At 42.6% G+C, this 13,003-nt stretch overlaps 1 protein-coding gene across 1 annotated transcript in view; it reads right to left on the bottom strand.

Moving 5' to 3' along the window:
• Nucleotides 1–13,003, bottom strand: part of LOC149802520 (uncharacterized) — a 176,557-nt gene that overhangs the window by 145,491 nt on the left and 18,063 nt on the right. The window lies entirely within an intron of this gene.

The following is a 13,003-nucleotide window of genomic DNA, read 5'->3' as shown; positions in this document are numbered from 1 at the left end:
CACACACACATGAAATAATACATTGTTATGCACGAGAAAGTGCGTCTGCTATTAAATTATACTTTCTCTTGATGTGTCTGATGTCAAGATTATATTCCTGCAACAACAAACTCAACCTTAATAGTCTTTGATTTTTTCTTTCATCTTGCCGATGAAAGTAAGGGGTTTGTGGTCACTAAGCACAATAATCGAAGAGGGTGCTGAATTAAGGTAAACTTCAATATGTTGTAATGGCAATATCAAAGCTAACCATTCCTTCTAGATTGTTTAATAATGTCTTTGGTGCTTATGTAATGTCTTAGAAAAATAGCACACTGGATGAACAATATCATTTACATCTTCTTGAATCAAAATTGCTCCAACACCAACATCACTTGCATCAACAGACAATTTAAACGATTGGTTGAATTCTGGAGCTGTAAGAACTGACCACTTTTAAGTATAGCTTTCAACTTGTCAAAAGCCTTCTGACATTATTCAGTCCAAATGAAATTGTTTTTCTTACTCAATAAATTTGTCAGGGGTTCGGCAATTATATAAAAATTGTAACACAATTTTCGATAGTATCCGGCCATACTCAAACATCGCATTAGTTGCTTTTTATTAACAGGCACGGGAAATTCAGTGATAGCTTTGACCTTAGTATATATAGGTTTAACTTGTCCATGTCCCACATGTCCCACGATGTGTCCTAGAAAAGTTACCCTAGCACGACAGAACTCACCTTTAGATAAATTAATTGTCAAATATGCATCAGTGAGTCTGTTAAAAAATTTTTCCGAATTATTGCTAAATGTTCTTCCCAGGTGTCGTTGTAGATGATGACATCATCGATGTAAGCATCACAATTGTCTAGACCAGAGGTAATCATATTCATGAGACGTTGAAATGTACTTGGCGACCCTTTCATCCCAAACGACATTACTTCATATTGGTAAAGTCCATCTGGAGTCACGAATGCCGAAATTTCCTTTGCTCTTTCCGTTAGTGGAATTTGCCAAAATCCCTTCAGAAGGTCAAATTTGGTGACATACTTGACATTCCTGATCTTATCAACATAGTCATCGATTCTTGGTAATGGGCATGAATCTGTTTTTGTCACACTATTCACCTTCCTGTAATCAGTACACATACGAAAAGTTTTATCTGGTTTTGGAACAAGTATGCATGGTGAACTCCAGTCACTTTTACTGGGCTGTATAAAATCATTCTCCAGTAAATACTGAATTTCTTTTTTTCAAGCATTCCTGTTTGAGAGGGTTCATCCTGTACGGGTGTTGTTTGACAGGTTTGGAATTTACAATTTCAACGTCATGGAAAATTTTGTTTGTCCTTGTAGGAGCATCTGGAAATATGTGCTCATATTCAAATAATAACTGTTTAAGTTCATTTCTTTCTTGCTCTTGCAAATGTGAAAGTTTCTGGTCCAGAGCTGTCATAATTCCGAAGATTTTTCATTCCAATATCAGTAGAATCCGATGATAATCCTTCACATAAATCTTCAATGAGTGGGACAGGCACAACTAAATCAGTTTTTATTTTTGTTAATTTCTTTGTTTTTGAGTTGGGTATTTTGCCTTTCCCGTGCTTTCTTTCTTCTTCTCCTCTTGGTTGGTTGATTGTGGTGTGTAACCTGTGTTTCCACATCTATTGCATTTCCTGTGGTATATGCATCCTTTATACCACAACTTGGTGAGGAAGCCATGTAGAAAAAAATGCTGGTTTGATCTTTGTTATGTCCTTTTTTTTTCTATCTCTAAGAGTTTTTTCCTATTTTTGATGGGAGTGGGGGGGGGGGATGATGTCCATCTTTGCGTTTATCACCTTTACTTTCAGCTTCTCTTCAAAACATTTTACCGTAGCCTCTAAGAGGATCTCCACTGGGATATATGATAGGTGTAGTTCTATTGTCCTCTTTTTGATCTTTCTTAATACTGGTTCAGGTTCTTTTATGAACACCATTTCTCCTCTATTTCCATTTCACCAAATAGTAGTATAGGCTTGTTTCCATAGCGTTGTAGAATCCATGCTTTAAAACCTTTTCTATTCAGGATGTCTGCTAATTACACGATGTCTTTGTTTAAAAGTTGAAATGCTACCAAGATTCTTGTTATGCTAGGGGTATTTTCCATTGAAATTTGGGATACATCAATCTCTTGTGTGCGTTCTTTGTATTTACACTCTAAGCAATCTCCATTTTCTGTCTCTATTTGAGTTGTTTTGAAATTTCTGTCTCTATTTGAGTTGTTTTGAAATATTGTTCAAATTCTGGAATTCCCCTTTTTGCCTCCATTTTTCCTCGTGCATTATGTGCTGCTCGTGCAAACTCACTACACTTTTTTTAAAAAATCCTTTTGCAAAAAAAAAAGCAGTTCTATTTGACAATCTGTCTTTGTTAGTTTAGTAGTAGTAGTTAAGTGGGATACCCTACGGACAATGGAAATTCCAGTCAAAACACCCCTGGGACACTCTACGGACAATGGAAATTTAACATGGCGAAAAATCGTGGGACAATCTACGGACAAGGGGAATTTAACATGGGAATAAATCGTGGGACAATCTACGGACAAGGGGAATTTAACATGGGATTTTTTTTTAAAAAGTTTTTTTAAATTTAAATTTAAATTTAAATTTTAAAAAAGGGGTAGGCAATTCAAAGACTATCTCTTTTCGAGAAATATGGCTGGCCCTGAAAAGGGCCTTTGGTTTATGTTAATATGCCCTTAACATAAAGGGCATTTGCGACATCTTCTTGTTCTCAAACTTCGTCTTACAGCAGGGCCATACATCAGAGTCCTCTTGAGGCAACCTTGTCTCTCTATATAGACTCTTCTTATCCACAGGCTGCTGTTGGTCCTGTGGACAACGGTCCACTTGGATCGGACATACATGAGCATGTCCGTCCTGAACATCATTGTTGACACAAGGGTTGAAGATTCAACGTCGGTCCACATGTTGAGGCTCCGAGAATAGGTGAATCAATGCAGTGAACGGCGCTTATTTATAGGGACAGAAAGGATTGAAACGGATTGAGTTCATTCACCAATCCGAACACGCGTTACAGAATTTAGTCAGCCCGCATCCAATCCGAAGAGAGCAGTCTGTGACGTCACGTAGTCAATATAGATTCGCTAGCGCTTGTGTGCAGTCAATCTATGCGACAGTGATTCAACATGACGGAAACTCAGAAAACGATCCAGTGGGGTGCACCAGCAGGGGAGACCGCCCAAGGGAACCCTGACTTACTTTCAGAAGAGGTGAATTGGGATTTTGTGGATTTTCTCTCCTCGCAAGAATTTGTTCCGGAACCTTCGTTACCTTCTTCATTACCACAAGTGGAGAATTTTAGACAGAGACAGAAAGAAGAATTGGAGAAATTTATACAACGACAAAAGGAAGCGGAACAGGCTTTTCTCCTACAGCAACAGCAACAGCAAGAAGAAGAAGAGGTAAGAAAAAAACAACAGCAAGAAGAAGTAGCAGCAAAGAAACAAGAGGATGAAAATCAAACGGTCACGGTACTGTTGGACATTTTAGCGGAGTTAAGAAGTCTGAAACAAATGTATCAGACTTCTTTATCACGACCGAAGAGAATACGACCTTCCCGAGCTAAACACGTTAACCCTGTGACTAAGCCTACCGTACCACCCTTAGTGATTTCAACCCAATCATTATCATCATCAACATTACGCAGTCCAGAAGTAGGCCTTGGCCGTGGCAAAGGCTTAAGGCAGTTAAAGTTGATTGCTTAAACTCACCCCTACACCATAAAGAAAAAAAGGCCCTTTTCAGGGCCACCCACATTTCTCGAAAAGAAATACAATTTCAATTTGCCAATAACTCAAAAAAAACTTACCCATTTTACCCTTATAGTACGTGTCTGTGTATGAGTGCGTGAGTGTAGCTTCTTATTTTAAAATCACAACTCAAAGACACTTACCTTATATCATTCATTTATTCTTTTCTCCATTTTTTACAATCCAATTCACAATTCACAACACAACACTTTAATAAAAAGTTCATTGATTTCTCCTTTTTAAGTCTCTCTGTTTTTTAAATTTCTTCACCGTCACACTCTTTTCCTCTTCTTCCTCCTCACTTTCTTCCCTTCTTCTTTTCTTCTCCTGTTTCTTTTTCTTCACCTGTCTGCTTTCTTCCTCAGAAGAATCCCTCTCTTCTTTCAAAGAATCCCTTTCTTCTGAAGAATCCCTCTTTTCTTCTGACTCCTCTTGTTTCTTTTTGGGGCAATCTGGAGACCAATGTCCTTTTTCTTTACAATAATAACAGGTATCTTGACTTTTGTCTTTTTTATCCCCTGTTTTTTTTCGTTTTTCACGGTCTGGACACTCTGAAGACCAATGCCCTTTCTTCTGACAGATATAGCAAGTATCTTGACTTTTATCTCTAAAGGAAGGAGAGTAGTCCGTAGGCTGGTCTGAAGAGAATTTTCTAATGACCCCTCGCAAAGCTCTGACGAAACGTTCCATCTGGTTAGTCTCTTCCATCGTTGTGCTCGGCTTGAGAGTGAAATGAATAGTGAAAGGACAAGACACGCACCCTTTTATATACGCTGGTCTGCTATGACTATAAAGTAGTTTATGGTGTTTGAACTTGAGTCATTTGACTTTTTGCTTTCAAGATGAAACGATCCCATTCATTCGAGAAGAAAGAAGAAGAAGAAAGTAAGAGGCAGAAACGTGATCTATCGCCTCGTACCAGGGCTGAAATCTTGGCACAAATTCATGCCAGTGATTTTGAAGAGGACATGAGTGAACCAGAATCCGAACCCTCTAAACCAAGTTCACCACCCTTAGTCAACCCTGAAAAGTACTATTCCATTCGAGAGACGGAAAAGCGCTCCTCTAGAAAATTTAGAACCACGGCTTACAAATACACGGTGAAGTTTAAAGATTTCAAGTCCGAAGTGCCGTTAGAGAAAGCAGAAGTGTTCATCACCGAGGTGTGGGATTCTTTGCTCACTGCACTCAAGCGACAATGTCAACCCAAAGAAGACGATCGCTTGAGACTTTCCATACAACACGACGGTTTGAAATCCCCTGTTTGGATCGAGTTTAGCACCCCTGCAGAATTGACTGCTTCCAAAGTCATGGACAAGATTCAACACGTACAACAATCCAATGATCAATTTGACATCACCGATGGTAAAGCCACACTGGACATGACCCACGTCTCTCCTCCTCAAGGGACAGGACGCAAAAAGATGTTATTGGTGGACGACCTTCGCAACACCAAAACAAGTCTCGTCCGAATTAACAACCCTCAAGACCAGATGTGTTTAGCCCGTGCCATCGTGGTGGGACGAACCTATGCCAGCAAGAACGACACGGTAGAATGGAAAAGAACCTGGGACACTATTCAACGTTCCGACCGAGCCAAACAACGAAACGAAGCAGAACTCCTGTTACAACAAGCCGGACTGCCCAAAGACACACCCTGTGGCATTCCTGAGATGCAAAAATTGCAAGATGCCCTAGCTCCACGCTACACCTTGAAAGTGCACCCTCAAGAAATGCGCGGGCCTCTATTGTTTCGAGGCCAAGATTTTAAGGACGGAAAATACATTCATGTTTATCATCACGATGACCATTTCGATACCATTACCAGTATCACCGGATTCCTGGGATACGGTTATTACTGTGAGAAATGTGATTATGGTTATAATAATCGAGAGCAACACAAACATTGTGGATGGAAATGCTCAGGATGTTTGGCCTCTCCACCCTGTCTGAGCGAAGAACCAGTGCCTTGTTCCACTTGTCTGCGCACGTTTGTCAGCCCTACCTGTTACCAACAACATTTGAAAACACAAGGTTCACAGAAGAAATGTGCTTGTCAACTCCTGAGATTGTGCTCTACGTGTGGACAAGGCATACTTACCAACAATGCCAAGGCACACGTATGTCGAGGAAAGAAAAAATGTCACATTTGTCACCACATCGTGGACTTGGAACACCAATGTTACGTGCAAAAATACCAACCCCCACCAGAGAAAGAGGACGGTCACAAGAAGAAAGGCAATTTCATCTTTTTCGATTTCGAATGCATGCAAGAGACTGGCATTCACATTCCTAATTTCTGCGTGGCTCATCGAGCGTGCGAGAAGTGCATTCAAGAACCTATCTTCAGTCATTGCCCTCACTGCAGCAAAATTCCTGGAGGACGTGAAAAAATCTTTCGGGGACCGAACACGTTAGCCGATTTTGCCCAATGGGTCTTAGACCCCGTCGACAAGACGTGGAGCCAAGAGGACATCGAACGTTACGGAGATTGTCATCGTCATGCCACGGTGATGGCTCACAATTTTTCCGGATACGATGGACAGTTTCTTTTGAGGTACTATACGGAACATGGCACCGAACGTCCTAAAGTCACTTTGAACGGAGCCAAAATCATTTTCATGCAAGTGGGACAAGTACAGTTTAAAGATTCGATGAGTTACTTGGCCATGCCTTTGAGTCGAATGCCTAAAACGTTTGGAATGACAGAAATGGCTAAAGGGTACTTTCCACACTTTTTCAACACGGAAGCCAATCAACATGCCGTTCTACCCCATTTACCTGAGGCTCACTATTACGACCCCGACAACATGCGTACCGAACAACGAGAAGCTTTCTACGCTTGGTACCAGGCTCATGCCTCGGACCCTTTCGACTTTCAGGAAGAAATGTTAAAGTATTGTCGTTCCGACGTGGACATTTTACGACGTTGCTGTGGAAAATTTCGAGAACTGTTCATGGAACACGGAGGGGTGGATCCTTTGAAAGAAGCTTGCACCATTGCCAAAGCGTGTTCCCTAGTGTATCGACAACGATTCATGCCTGAAAACACCGTGGCTGTCATCAGCCCTCAAACGACCCACTTTGTCAAACGTCAATACTCGGTCAAAGCCCTACGTTGGTTACATTACTTGTGCGACAAGGAAGACAAGTGGATTCAGCATGCCCGCAACGGAGGGGGCGAAAAGACCATCGGAACGTATTCGGTCGATGGTTGGGACTTAGAAAACCCCAAGATCGTGTACGAGTTTAACGGTTGCTTATTTCACGGATGTCCCGTCTGCTACCCTGACCGTGACACTAAAAATCAGTTTTTGCAACGAACCATGGAAGACTTGTACCAGGACACTTGTCAGCGACGCCTAAAGTTAGAACAGCAAGGATACCAAGTGATGGAAATGTGGGAACACGAGTACGATCACCGTATGAAAATCGATCCCGAGTTTAAACGCCTCGTGGAAAGTTACCAGTTCATGGACCCGCTGAACCCGAGGGATAGTTTGTACGGAGGAAGGACCAATGCCACCTGTTTGCTGTACCAAGCCGACGAAGAGAAAGGAGAAGAAATCAAATACTTGGACGTGTGTTCGCTGTATCCCTACGTGTGCAAATATTGTCGCTTTCCTGTAGGGCACCCGCAATTGCTGACGGAACACATCGACCTGAAAAACATTCGACAATACGAAGGCTTGATCAAGTGTAAAGTTTTGCCTCCCACGAACCTATACCATCCCGTCTTACCTCACCATTGTCAAGGCAAACTGATGTTTCCCTTGTGCCGTACTTGTGCCGAAACGTGCAACCAAGACCAACCTTGCCATCACAGCCAGGAAGAACGGACCTTGACGGGAACCTGGGTCAGCGTAGAATTGTTCAAAGCTCTGGACATGGGATACCAACTGTTAGAAGTGTACGAAATTTGCCACTTTCCCAAGACACAACAATACCACAAGGGTGACCCCAGTCAGAAAGGCATTTTCGCCGACTACGTGGATGCCTTTTTGAAACTGAAACAAGAAGCTAGCGGCTATCCTTCCTGGTGTCACACTCCCGAAGACCAAATACAATTCAAAGAGAAATACTACGAACAAGAAGGCATCACTTTAGACCACATCGAGAAAAACGAAGGCAGGCGATCGTTTGCCAAAGTGATGTTAAATTGCTTGTGGGGTAAAATGGCACAACGACCGTGTTTACCCAAGACGGAATATTTGACAGAACCTTCCCGCTACTTCCAGATGATTCACGACAAAACCAAATACATGAAACACGTGAACGTCGTTCGAGAGAATTTGATCTTGGTCAATTACGAAGAAGATCTGGACTTTGTACAAGACGATCCTTTTGGAAATGTCATCATTGCGGCTTACGTGACAGCCCATGCTCGCTTAAAATTGTACGAAGCTTTAGAACTGTTAGAAGAACGCGTCCTGTACTTTGACACGGACAGTTGCATTTACATCCATCACCCGATTCAACATCACCCTAACATCGAAGGAGACCGTTTAGGAGCCTGGACAGACGAGCATCCCGACGACAAGATTCTAAGTTTCGTCAGTGGCGGTCCCAAAAATTACGGCTACGAATACCGGGACAAACAAGGAGAAGTGCACACGACGTGCAAAGTGAAAGGACTGACTCTGAATTATCGTACCAGTTGTGTGGTCAACTTTGGGGTATTGAAAGAAGCCTTGCAATCGGGAGAGGATGGAAACTTTAAAGTGACCACTCACCAACCGAACAAGATTGTACGTTTACCCACTCACCACATCGTCAGTCGACCTTTGGAAAAAGTTTATCAAATCGTGTACCAGAAGCGAGTTCGACTTCCCAATCATTTCACCTTACCGTATGGACACGTTGGTATAAAACATTGGTTGTAAGAGGATAGCCACCCATCAGAAAGATGACTTCGCCACAGCAAGAATCGAGTGAGAAAACCGATGAGAACTCCAAGTTCAAACCCTACCATTTTCAAGTCTTCTTACCTGACTATTGTGATTGTGCCCGTCGATTGGACACGTTTCAGAAATGGCCTACGGATAGGGAAGGATTACCTTCTTCGCATGTTTTAGCTAGAACAGGATTTGTCTACTTGGGACCTGAGTCAGGATTGGGATACGAGGTACAGTGTTTCGCTTGCGGACTGAAGTTACGAATGGATCTATGTATCTATAAAGATTCAGCTATTCTGGAACATACTCGATGGTCTCCGCACTGCCCTTACCTTTCTATGGCCTTTCCACCCATTACACTACGGTACAATGTTGACGGTACCTTAGAGACGGTACCTTCCGAAACAAGACATAAAAAACGTAAAAAAGGAAAGATGTACAAACTGGAGACTGCATTGCGACTAGTATAAAAAAGGGGCTATGGTCAAGATCGATAGTTCATTGTGACTACCAAGACCGAGCGAACAAGATGAATACTTTGAAAGAGACATCGTTCCAGTTTGGGGATTGTAAAAAAGCTGTATCTTTCTCTACTGGATGGATAAGACCCAGACATTGCGACGGAAAATGTCCGGAAGGAAACTGCGATTGTCCATGTGGTTACCATTGTAATTGTGTAACGGAGTTTGCAGACGAGTGCGATTGTGAGCCTTGCGATGGATACGATGCTGTACGTTGTGACCTGAGCGATGCCGTAAAGCATCATGGGAACTTTAGTGCCCCTACCCCTGTCATGGAAAGTGATGCTGTGCGTGTCAAACCTGTCGGATGCGAAAGTGATGCCGCTCGTCCTCTTGGACATTTTACTGGGTTTCGTTTTAAAGGGGAATGTTCACCTTCACGTCTACCCCCCTACGGATGTCATCCAGCCTTGAGCAAACTCCTACCCATGTCACTCAACCCTCATCGAAACGAACCTGTGAAAAACGAATATTCGTTTCCTGTGCGTTTGTCGGAATACTGCGACTTTGAAAATCGTCTTCAATCGTTCAAAGGAAAATGGCCAAAGTATCTGGGAGGACCGACCCCCGAAGAATTAGCCAGAGCCGGATTTTTCTACTTGGGCGAAGGAGATAAAGTCAAGTGCTTCAGTTGCGGTGTGTCACTTCACCACTGGGAACCACAAGATTCGGCCTACGTAGAACATGCTCGATGGTCACCGAATTGTCATTACTTACCTTTAGTGGGACCGAGACATTGAAGTAACTTCTTACCATAATCATCTGTTCATGGATACTTTACAAGAGAACATTCGTGCTTTGCCTGTGGAGTTGAGAGAACGCATTTACCGAGAGCTGGTCAAAATACAAGTGAAACGTAAAGAACAATTGCATCCGATACGTCACCGGTGTTTGAACCACTGGTACCTGAAGGCTATACAAGGACTGATTCAATTGAAAGTGTTCCATTGGACAGACATTGATCAACGACCTTCTGGTTATAAAAAGGAATGGTTTGGTATGGACGATTGTAGTTACTACATTGTAAACGTACTGCATCGAATTCCAGAGGAAGAGTTAACGAATTACCAACATCTTGAACACAATGTCAACTTAGTGAAAGAGGAAACTTCTGAACGAATTGTAATGTGTAGATTAGTGACTCAACGATTTAAATTTGACACTGAAGTGAAACCATGTTTGTGCAAAGAGTACATTTCTTGTGTCAGACCAAAGAGGATTTAGTATGACCTATTCATGGATACTTTACAAGAGAACATTCGTGCTTTGCCTGTGGAGTTGAGAGAACGCATTTACCGAGAGCTTGTGAAAATACAAGTCAAACGTAAAGAACAATTGCATCCGTTACGTCACCAGATCTTTAACCACTGGTACCTGAATGGTATAAGAGAACTGATTCGTCAGAAATTGTTTCAGTGGTCAGACCTTGTTCAACACTTTGAGTTAGTGAATGATCGAAACGTTCATGATTTTGGTTACTTCGAGATTCACCTACAGCAATACATTGAGGAAGACAAGTTAAAGGATTATCAACATATTTTACGTGGAATCCACTTAGAGGAAGAGGAAACTTCTAAACGAACTCTGAAGTTTCGGTTACAGTATGCAAGATTTAGATTCCCTACTGGAGAACGAAGATCTCTGGCTAGAAAGTACGTGTATTGTTTCCGAAACAAAGAGACTATAAAAACAGGCTGCCATGCCACGACTTATGTCACATGTCATCCAACAGATTCCGTGGAAGGAACTCAATGACCATATTCAAACCGTGGATCATTACCATCGATTATTACAAGAACTGTATCCACTCAATTTGGGACGACAAGTGGTGTGTGTCTTAGTGACTTGTTTTTTGGGATTTCGTTTACCAGCCGATTCTTTGTGGACTCTTTACGATCAGTACTTACCACCTCCATGGCCTTAAATGGTCACGAAAAACTCCTTTTGCTCAAAGCCTTGCGTTTTCATCTGGATACTTCTCGACCTCAACAGGAAAAAAAGATTCGTCAACTTTTAGCTACCCAAGACGTGTATGACGATGTGTGTGTAGCTTGTGACTTACATCCCCATTGGACAGATGTCCGTGCCTGGAAAGAATGGGATTTTGAGGCTTGGACCCAAGAAGTGGCCCAGTATGCACGAGAGTTGTTCAAGGAAAAAAGTTACTTTTCAACCCGTGTTAGTGACGGTGCCAGAAGAACCCGTCACCCAAGACAGGACTTTCGTGGACAGACCTGAAAGACCTTTTCGGGAGGACACTTGTGTGACCTTACCCCCTGTTGAACTAGTTAGAACATTACCCAAAACATGTGATTGTTGTACAGACACTTGTGTTTATTCCACGTTCATCGTTATCATGTGCCTCTTATTCTTGTACTTAAGCCTTTGGCTTTTATGTATTTTTGTCTTTCGTATTCATGTTTGATAAAAAACATTCAATAAACGTGTTCTGAAAAAAGTATATAAACTCTTGTCTTGTTCGTTTTCGTGTCACAAGTGACATTTCTCACACCATGGCTACCTCTGCTGTCTCTGCTCCCTCTTCCTCTACTGTCAAAGTCATCGACGAACACTTAGATCGTGCCAGTTGGGAGGCTTTGTATCTTCGCCATCCCTTTAACATGCTCATTGCTGGACCTAGCGGTTCAGGCAAAACCGAATTCGTCAAACGTTTGATCGAACATAAACATCATTTGATCGATCGACCCCCTCAACGGATCGTGTGGTGTTACAAAGAGTGGCAATCGGCGTACAGCCTCTTGCGAGAAAGTCAAGGCGATTCCATCGTGTTTGTGGAAGGCATTCCTAAAGAAGACGACGGCATCGTCTCTGACTCCCGTCAAACCCATTTGGTCATTTTCGACGACATGTTAGGAGAAGACGAAGAAGAAATTAAATTGTGGTTCACGCGCAAAGGGCATCACCGTAATGCCAGTGTCATTTACATCACCCAAAATTTGTTTCAACAAAGTAAAGCCCATCGCACCATCAGTCTCAATGCGCATTACGTGGTCTTGTTTAAAAGCCCTCGAGATAAATCGCAAGTGCAAGTCTTAGCCAAACAGTTAGGAACGCCTTGGCTGACTCAGGCGTACGACGATGCCACTCAAACGCCACACGCCTATTTACTCGTCGATTTGAAACCTACGACCCCCGAGGATTTGCGATTTCGTACCCACTTGTTTCACCACTGGTGCCAAGACGGAGGGCCTGTCCTGTACACGTCTCCGTCCTCGACTTCATTTCACTCCCCATCAAAAAATCTATAAAAACCTCAGACCCTTTTTCGTCTGTCTCACACAGTGTGAACATGACGTCCCTTCAGTCGCATCTTCCCGTCAAATTGATTCGTGCCTTGTATGGCATCAGTCGAGAAAAAGATCCACAAACACGAGCTCGTGTCTTAGAAGCTAGTCTCAAAGAAGTCTTACGATGGTTCACGGTGACGGCACGTCAATTACTCCAAGGAATCATTCAGATTCCTCATCAAACCCAACGCTTTTTCGATCGAAACAAAGTCGCTTTGGTCCAACTGGCCGATCCCCGCATCGACACTCAAACCAAAAAACAAATCATTTTGAAACCTGGAGGGAGCGGTACTCTAGGAGGGGTCATCATTCGCTCACTCTTAAGATGGGATCCTAATGCCCCCAAAGTTATCCCTAAGACAAAAGTCCAACGAAGCCCCAAGAAGAAAAAGAAAAAGACCAAGTCCCCAAGAAGAATAACTTCTCCAGTGGCAGGACCCTCCTCTTACCAGACACCACCACCCCGGAAAAAGAAAAGAAGC

This window comes from Sinohyriopsis cumingii, chromosome 3, assembly GCF_028554795.1.
Source record: "Sinohyriopsis cumingii isolate HCF-2022 chromosome 3, ASM2855479v2, whole genome shotgun sequence".
NCBI classification, from domain to species: domain Eukaryota; kingdom Metazoa; phylum Mollusca; class Bivalvia; order Unionida; family Unionidae; genus Sinohyriopsis; species Sinohyriopsis cumingii.
Note: the sequence above shows the minus strand (reverse complement) of the source record. Positions and strands in the feature narration are given on the sequence as shown.